This window comes from Carya illinoinensis, chromosome 8, assembly GCF_018687715.1.
Source record: "Carya illinoinensis cultivar Pawnee chromosome 8, C.illinoinensisPawnee_v1, whole genome shotgun sequence".
In the NCBI taxonomy this organism is placed as follows: domain Eukaryota; kingdom Viridiplantae; phylum Streptophyta; class Magnoliopsida; order Fagales; family Juglandaceae; genus Carya; species Carya illinoinensis.
In genome coordinates, this window is record NC_056759.1 from 11,611,760 (window position 1) to 11,621,572 (window position 9,813).

Sequence of the window (9,813 nt, forward strand, 5' to 3'; positions counted from 1 at the left end):
TCTTCTGCTCATCAACCATATACCACACATTTTGTAAGAGAAAAAAAATTAAAAAGAATAACAAAAAGAGTGGTGTGTGGTGTATGAATAAAATTTTTCATATATATATATATATATATATAAATAGATACGAGAATTTAAGTCATCTTAACGTTTATTTATGTTGTTCAAGAAATTTAATAGACAATAAAAATATTCTAAAAAAATATTTTATCAGATTCTTGCCAAAATCTAAGGGCATAAAGTGTGAGAGAGATAAAATACTATAATAAAATGGATCAATACGGTTTTGTATTTTCTTTAACTGTAATAAATGGTGTACCTGCTTTGTATGTATATCTCTCTCATTAGAAGTATTCAAATTTAGATAAAAACTTAAAAAATATTGATCTAATGTTGTTAATCTCATATATATGCATCTTTAAAGATACTTTGTACTTTACCATTAATTTTTTTAGTACTTCTTCCTTCATATTTACAAATCATCTGAAATTACCTCATTATCCAAACACATCCTAAAAGGATAGTGATACTGTTTTATTTCCTTTAAACATATTGGTGACTATAACATTAGAGTACACTGGATAAATCAACCAAGATATGGTAATTGTTGCCCAAAAATGAAAGAAAGAAAGAAAATTGTCAAGAACTATGTAGTGCTTACACCATAAAAATGAAAGAAAGAAAGAAAATTGTCAAGAACTATGTAGTGCTTACACCATAAAAGTATCAGTATTGCATTGATGATGATCTAATTTCAGTTGAAACATTGATTCTTGTTTACACCTTTAGTGTTACAAATCTAAAAGAAAACAGCATGAATTGTTTTTCATTTTTGTTTTCAAAGTAACATGAATTGCTTTCAATTTTCCTAACTAATGTATAAAGAATCATGCAACTGTCCTTGTAGCCATGTGCATGCCCTCCACCTATACAACTACAAGATATCGGATGCCCCAACAAGGGTGGTGAATCTGAATCATTTTCCAAGCTAGATAGACTGGTCTAACGAAAACTAATCATGCTATATGCATAACAATCGAGCTGGGAACAAGAGCACCACAAACAAATGCATGTGCTGTGATGCAACAAGCCTACTGAACCTTTTTAAGGACTCTCTTCCTATTTGTGAGATGCTAGAGAAAATTGACTGGTCTTCACCCTTGTTGATTGATATCATGGACCTCCCCACAACTATACCGGCACTAATGCCACAAGGTGCCACAAGGGGCCACCAAATTTTGCTGCATTTCTCTCTCCTTGCCTTTCTAATGTCACTAAGCTCTTGGCGAATCACACCCCTGACAATTTTCATGTAAGATTTCATGTCGTGATCTCTTTGGATGCTTCCTTCAGAACCATATGCAGATCGATCACTTAGAACCTCAAGTGGGTGTGGTGAGTTCAAAAACACCATTTGTGCAGCTCGAAGCTGCTTCTCTGCATCATTGGTATTAGTTAGCGAGCAGCTTAGAAGATATAGACCACTGCCTGAAGGAAGGAGATTATGGCTGGGAGAGAATTGCTCATCCGGTTGTAGTATCAAAAGCTCGCCTATTGGAGCATAAAGTAGTCTCTGCAGTTCAAAAAAATGATATGATCAGATAGTTTAGACTTGTAGGAAACTTGTTCATTTCATTAGTTCATGCTTCTTTCTGAAGAGTGAAAGTTACTTGATTATTAAGACAAGGATGATTGCGGAAGTTGCCATTGACAGCCTTGAGAATCTCAGCAACATGATTAGGATAATTACAAGAGAAGGCCCGAGGTACAATGTCTCTGTGCATTGTGATGGCTTGAACATGATTCCTTGGCAATCCCAGCTTACGAAGCAGACGGTCACCTCCACACATGACAGATGGTGCACCAAATGTTATCACGGGAAGTAAGGAAGAAATTGGCACTTCATGTCGTAATAGTAACATGAGATTTACAACCAGTGCCAAGCTTCCCCCAAGAGAGTGCCCAGTGAATCGAAAGGTTGCTTTGTTTCCACAAGATTTTAGATGTGCACGGACTTCGGGCAACATTTGTTGATAGATCCCTTTTGCTACCTCATAAATACCTCTGTGCACAAGCACATCTAGTCCCTACGCAACACAATTATACATCACATTCCTCAATTTTTGGAAATATATATCTCCATCAACTTTTTATATGGGAAATAGTGAAATAGATACGAGAAATTTGAAAAAAAGAAAATAGGCATTTACCTCAAATTGAATGGGCTCGAAGAGTAAATTTGCTTGCCAAGATGCTAGTGATTCTGACCCCTATACAGCAAACTTTCAGTACAACCAGAAACTCAAATTTTGCCAAAAATTAGCAAAGCTGTCAATCAGAAATAAAGCCAATACGTGCCCCATTGGTCTACTAGCTAGAAAAGTTAGATTAGCATCCAAAATGCATCACAAGTGTATTTGAAGTGGTAAACAAACATTGTGTAAAATACAAGCTATCCTCAATTACCTAATGCCTGTAAGACTTTATGAAGAAAGAAAATAGTTAATGATATATATCCATCCTACCTGAATGACAAAGAATCTTGTGCCACTCTGATTGTCATCACATATGAACCACTCACAGGGAGATGAGCACATTGAGTTCAGATCATCCGCAACAGCTTGTTTCACTTCCTCATTGGCAGCAACTACAGCCGTCACAGAATCCGTCGTTGCCATGAAAGAGGACACCTCAGATTTTATTGTATTAGAATCGTCATCACTTCCACCACTTCCTTCAGGCGAATGTTCACCAGTCACATTGTTTGAGGATTTGAGGGAAAGTATAGTCTTGGTAGGAGAATGCAAATAGGAAGCAGCAGAGGCAGCAATTTGGCTTGCAGCAGATGCACTTATCTGATACCCTTCATTCTTGTGATCCTTGTCTTCGAACTTGCCCTTTTTCCCTTCTGGAGCCTCAACTAACAACTGATTCTTCTCAGCTTTTGCAGCCAATTCCTTCTTCTCTATCGATGAAGTTACAAAGCGCAGACCATGATGTTTCAAAAGACTCCCAGGCTGTATTATAAAAAATCATCATAAATCTTGTACCAAACCAAATGATAGTGTAAAATCTTTATAAAAATAGGATAGTCAGATTTCGAGTTCCTTTGTGCCCAAATACAACACACAGGCTTCACGAACACTACAAATAATAATGAATGTGTATTAAATCATCTAGTTGTCTACCAAATCCCTAGCCTAGTGTGCCATGATTTTCATAATCCTTGTGGTGAGATTCCACATCCATTTTCACCAAAATGGTTGGGGAATGAAAATGATCAAATTGTGTTAGGCAACATGAAAAATTGGAGCTCCTGAATTTGTGTCGGATCCTCCCTTTTAAACTTCTCTACTGAAGAGAACCTTCCAATTCTATATGATTCCAATTTCAATAAACTAATTCCATTGATTAAAAAAAAAAAAAAAAGAGCATCTAATCAATGTTTTTATCTCCAATGAAAACTTCTAAATTTTTTCCCACAAATTGTCATATTGATCTAAAGTTTTAGAATCAAAATAGATAGAATAAAATAAAAATTTCCTGAATTGATCATAATTAGATAAAAAATAGAAACATTAAATTTCGAGCAATGATTCAACCAATAATTATTTTTTAATTCATCTAAGATTTGATAAACACCCCTCCACCAAAAAAAAGAATCAGAGCGTTAAGCGCCCAAATTTCCATTCATTTCAACAATCATCCGCTTAGAAATTGAAAAATCCATCCCATAAATGCACAAACCCCTATCAAACCAAAAATAAATGAAACAGTTATATAATAACGAAATCAAAGAAATTATATAAGATGAAACTAAAAGCAAGTACCTGGATTTTGGAAATGGAATAGGCCATATTCCCCAAAAAAGACATTTTAGCATACAACCTAGCCTCATCCAAGGACACCCTCCTTAGCAACCTCGAAAACGAATCTCTATCAAACTGAATGTCTTCTCTTTCATCATCCCCATAACTAACTCTACAAGTATCACAGTCTTCCCCATCATCTACACCATTAGAACCAACTCTCTCATCAATTGCCATGGCCTTATCTTCCTCCTCCTGTACCTTCGCAAGGCCAATACTTCTCTCCTTCCAGAGAGATCTCACATGCAAAATCTTCAACACCCAGTTTTCCCGTTGCCCTTCCTCCATCTCCACACCTTCGTCCGTATTCTTAACATTGCTATTATTGTCCACCATAACGAGATCTTCCACAGCCAACCCATTGTACTTACTGTTCCCCCCACCTCTATTAGGTTGCCAAAGAGATCTCAACGCGTACTTGAATGAGAACCTTGAAAAGGACGTCAACTTTTTCTCTCCAATAGACCTCCCCATATTGCTCACCTGAGACAGAGTCATATGGGCATCCAGAACCCCAGCACTAGCTATTCTACATACCCCCAGGCCACCATGAATCCCCATCTTCAAGCACAAACTATCCATTCAAGAAACCTGGAGAACCTAAGCCTATATATGTTTCTTAGTTAATTTTTGTTAGGTTATATATATATATATATATATATCTGTATGTATGTATGTATGTATGTATGTATATGTATATATCTATATATAGGAAGAAAATGCAAACATTCGTGCATCCACACTCTTTAGACAAGGGTAGTCGTCTCCTTCTCCTTCTCCTCCGCCTCCTCCTTGGCCTCTTCCTTCTTATTCTTCTTCACACGGAAAGAGAGAGAATGTTTAAATGGGTCGCCAACCAACCTTTACACCTTTGTAACGATCTCTCCTCACGTTAAAAAAAAAAAAATGTCTAAAAATATTTTTTTGCTTATTTTAATAATTATACATTATTTTATTACTAATTCCCAAACATTAGGAATTTATTTCTTTGGTTAGGAGATGAGAAATTTATAAATAATAATTAAAATAATTTGAATTAAAAATTTTATGAAAATTTGAAAAATGGAAAAGAAAAAAATTAAACAACAAATTATAAAGTTAAAAGATGATTGTAATATAATTTTTTATATTTTTATTTTACGATTTAAAAAAGTTGAATTACTTTTTAAGTTTGGTTTAAAAGTTTGGAAAAGTTATAATGATTAGATGATAATTAGACGAAAAAATTTAAAAATTTAAAATTTAAAAATATTTATATTTAAATATTAAGATAATATAAGATTAGACGAAGTAATATCAAATAAAATAAAATAAGATGGTTTTAAAGATTTACGAAACCAAATAAACCTTATTTTGTGACAAAATATATCACACTATGTATTTTATGTAATGATGATAAATATATCACATTTTACATAATAAAAATGTTAATGCTAGTGTGATATATATTATTAATTTTTTTTTTAATGATATATGCCTCTTTTTTCAATAGAAATAAATATAATTTATATATTTTAAAATTGTATCTAACATTAATCATAACTTTATAATCTGTGGAAGCTTGAAGGAAAAATTGTTTTAAAAAAATGGCAATAAGGTGGTCCATAGGATTTTTTCAGTACTAATTTCAGTAAAGAAATATTAAAAAGAAAAGGTCTTTCGTACACTTTTTAAAGTCTAACCCTAAATTACCAACCACGACCTAAGAGCTTAAACACGGATTAGCCAAGCTACTTCCTTTATAGCTTGGACCACTTCTCTATAGGTTTTGTTTATTTATTTATTTATAGAGATTAGCTTTTTCATGTTATAAACATTTCGATATTATTTATGTAATTTGGTAAAAACTTTTATTTCGTCACCCTTATTTGTACCAATAATGAAGTTGATTAGACGCCGGCTAAGGATCATAAAAAGTAAAAATTTTATGTGCAGTTATTTTTATGTACTCTTTTATACACTTTAGTAAAATGATTGGTTGAATATTAAAAAAAATTAATCCAGTCAATCATATCAGTAAAGTGCGTAAAGAATACGTAAAAGTGACTATACGTAGTATTGTTCCATGAAAAGAATGTGAGACAAAGTAAGAGAGAAAATACGAGATCTTGTCGTCGAGTCGTAATTATCACTAAGGCACCTATATCTCATTTAATAATTGAGTTACAACAAATCAAATACTCAAAAACCAAATCTCTTTTAAGTACGTATTATTACACGAATGCATTTTAGGTCCGTTTAGTGATTGGATTAAATTGAGATGAATTCAATTCAATTTAATTTTAAATTAAATTTAATATTTTAATATTTAACTTTCAAATCATTAAATTTATCTCAATTTAAAATCTATAATTTATACGTAAAACTCACAACATTTTAAGTTCTTGTAAATATATTTAAATTTATTTAAATATTTAAATACATCTAAATTTATTGTAAATAAATCTTACAAAACTCATTTTATCATCTTAATTTATTATTATTCATAAAGAATTCAACTCATCTCAACGTCTAAACAGACTTCAAATTTTAGTTGGCAAGCCGGCTTTAATTGTCCAAGTATTTCATTCTCATAACCTGCTTTTAAGGGATGGGTTTGGTTTAATTAGGACCTAAAACAAGGAGTTCATGGTTGAGTGACACGTGTCTATTTTTCATGTAGGAAATTTGGCCATCAAAGCTCTCCAAATCTAAATTTAGAGTGGTTGGGAGTTGAATGGACCATAAGGACGGCATGGTTTCCAATACCCAAAAATATGGAGCTACAATTTACCAACAATTTCAAGAGCAATTTGGTATGGTTGGTCCTTGTTTATAGTTTCAAACATCCAAATTAGGTTTCCCATAAAATTGTAGGATCACAACAATCGACATTTTTTTTGTCTTTTTCGAAAAAGTTATGGACTGATTAATAATTTTTATTTAATGATTTTTTCTAATTCGGAGACAAATAGACGTAATATGTAGACTTCGTAGCATTGAATGCCATTTATCGACAGTGTGAATTCCAGTCCAGTATATATTATACTTAAATCTTAATTTCTGAATTTTAAAAAGTATTTAGGTTAGAAAATTATGGGAAATCCTTATCTATTGTGAATTAATATATATATATATATATATATGCATGGGGATGAGTAGGATGAAATGATATGTGGAAAAAAAATTCAACATAAACTCTGATAGTTCCATTTCTAGAAATTATAATAACCGAATAAATTAAATAGATGGTGCATTCTTTTCCATAATAAAAGAAGGTAAAAATGATACCATCCATGAGCTGGCCTTAAAATTTCTAGAGAGAAGCTTTACTTTCTCTCTAGGAATCTATCTATTCGAAAACCACACATTTTGGGGGGTGGGGGGTTCGGCTCGTTCTTTTCTCCCTCTTTCCAGATACAGTTTCTCTAGGTGATTATTTTTCAATTAGTATTTTAATTTTTATTTTTCTAATCAAAGCATGGAGAAGCAGCATTTGATATTTTTTAGTAGCCAACAACCACTACGCACCCCACCGCAGGATTCCTAAGCCCACATTGATTTAAATTGTCAAAAGTTTTGTCAAAAGGAGCAACGTGTGATCTACACGCGCGAGTCAAAGTGTGAGTGTGGCCCCCACACAGAGGGCTCTACTGCTGCTACGCGCAGTATTTCTGGGGCCAACGACTTTGGTAGCTTTAGGATCGACAGTTCGGCACACTCCTAGCATGGCACGTGTTCTTCACACGCCACTACAGTCTCCTTGCTCAGTATTTTTTCAATTTTCAGTATTATTTCAAGTTTTGTTTTGTCGTATTTCTATTTTTTGATATTTCTTATGTATTTATGATATGTTGTGTGTGTTAGATAAAATTAAAAAGAAATAGACTATTGGACATGTTGTCTATAGCAGGAGTACCCTCTCCTCATTTGGAGGATGGGGGTTGGATACCATTTCTTCATTTGGAAGTTGGATGATGGTTATTTTTATTTTTATAGAATGTTATATTTTCACACAAACTGGGATTGAAATATCTATTTTTACAGAGTCTCATATCTCAGAAAATTTTGTCATTAGATAGTTTATAGAAATTAAAACAATGTTAATTCTAAATAAATTTATGTGCGGGGAAGCCCCAAAAAGATGAGTAGTTTGGCTTGTAATATAGATTTTTTCCTATTTTTATCGGTCACAGCTGTAACTTCGGTTTTGTTGCCCAGATGACTAACACAAGAGAGAGTGAATTGAGTTGTATTTAAAAATATAACAATTATAAATCAAATATACAATATAAAATATAAGCAAAATACGAAACAATAATAAATTTAAAGAGTAAGGGTAAGAGAGAAGCAAACTCAGTATGTTAACGAGGTTCGGTCTAGTGCCTACGTCCTCGCCTCAAGCTACTTCTTGAGAATCCTCAAATTTACTATTCAATCTAATTCAGGTGGAGATAGAAACCTATTACACCTTTGAACAACATCGCTACAAAAGATCCGTGTATAACACTCTCTACACTTGTAATCACCTTACACGTGGTGATTTAACTACTCCCTGTGTAGAACACTTTCTACATGCCCAAGAGTTATACACACCTTTTTACTAATACAAGAGTTAATAGTGGGTAGGTTATCAGAAAACACTCATCAATAAATGAAATAAGAACAATACAATGCAAACTATATCTCTTTCAAAATAAACAAGGATTAAGGCTTAATGCTTAGAGAAGAGAGAATGAAAGTTTTGAATGAATATTGTATGCTCTGGATGTTGTAAATGTGAAGCTCTCAAATGATCTATTTATAGGCATATGAGACTTCATATTCAAATTTAAAAAGATTCAAATATCAAAGACAACATCATTCATTTTTTCAAAAAATTCAAATAAAAAGTTCTTCTTTTTCAATTGTCAAAGACAACATCATTCATTTTTCAAAAACTTCAAACCTAATATTTTATTTTTGGCATATGACAAAAGGAGCACATTTTACTTTTTAAAAAATTCAAATATAATCTTTCTACTTTTTGCATATGATAAAATGAGCACACTTTTACTTTTCAAATATTTCAAACCTAATCTTTTTACTTTTTATATATGACAAAATGAGCACACTTTACTTTTCAAACAAAATCTACCTTTTGCATAAGTCAAAAAAAGCATTAATCACTTTTCAAAATATTCAAATAAAACATGCACATGTGAAAGATGACAATCAATCATCTTTAATATTTTTAAAGTTCTAACTTTTAATCATGTAATGCACATGTGAAATATGATAATCAATCATCTTTCAAAATTTTCAAAATATTCATACACATGTGGAAAATGAATTTTAATGTTTTATGATAAAATATTAATTTTGAACATTAATCCTAATTTTAAATTTTTAAGAGATTTACAACATTACTCTATGACTTTAATGTGAACTTATTCCCTTCTTGCTCATGCTTGTTTCCTTGATGTGCTTGACTCCATTGTGTAGATAACTTAAGCTTGAAACTTTTTTATTTTTTGAATTCATTTGTTATCATCAAAATTCATGTGTAGATATATAATTAAACAAAAGTTAAAATCTTGAATTCAACAGGTTTTATTGAATGAAATGAAGTCTATTTCTTATTAAAAAAAAAAAGAGAATGCAAAAACCAATAAATTGAATATATGTTTAATTTTTGGTGGGTTAATTAATGTCCTTAATTATAGGAATCAAAAGCATTCATGAAGAATTTACAAAAGCAATTGAAATTAGAAAATGAAAGTCAAAATCATGTGGCTAATGAGCAGACTCTATTATCAATATTTCAGTCTCTATAAATTAATATTGCCTTAATTATAGGAATCAAAAGCATTCATGAAGAATTTACAAAAGCAATTGAAATTAGAAAATGAAAGTCAAAATCATGTGGCTTATGAGCAGACTCTATTATCAATATTTCAGTCTCTATAAATTAATATTGCCT

General features: G+C 31.9%; 1 pseudogene; it reads right to left on the reverse strand.

The window, feature by feature from the left end:
* Positions 1 to 707: 707 nt before the first annotated feature.
* LOC122318144 lies at positions 708 to 4,672 on the reverse strand (annotated as a pseudogene).
* Between the last annotated feature and the right edge of the window lie 5,141 nt (positions 4,673 to 9,813).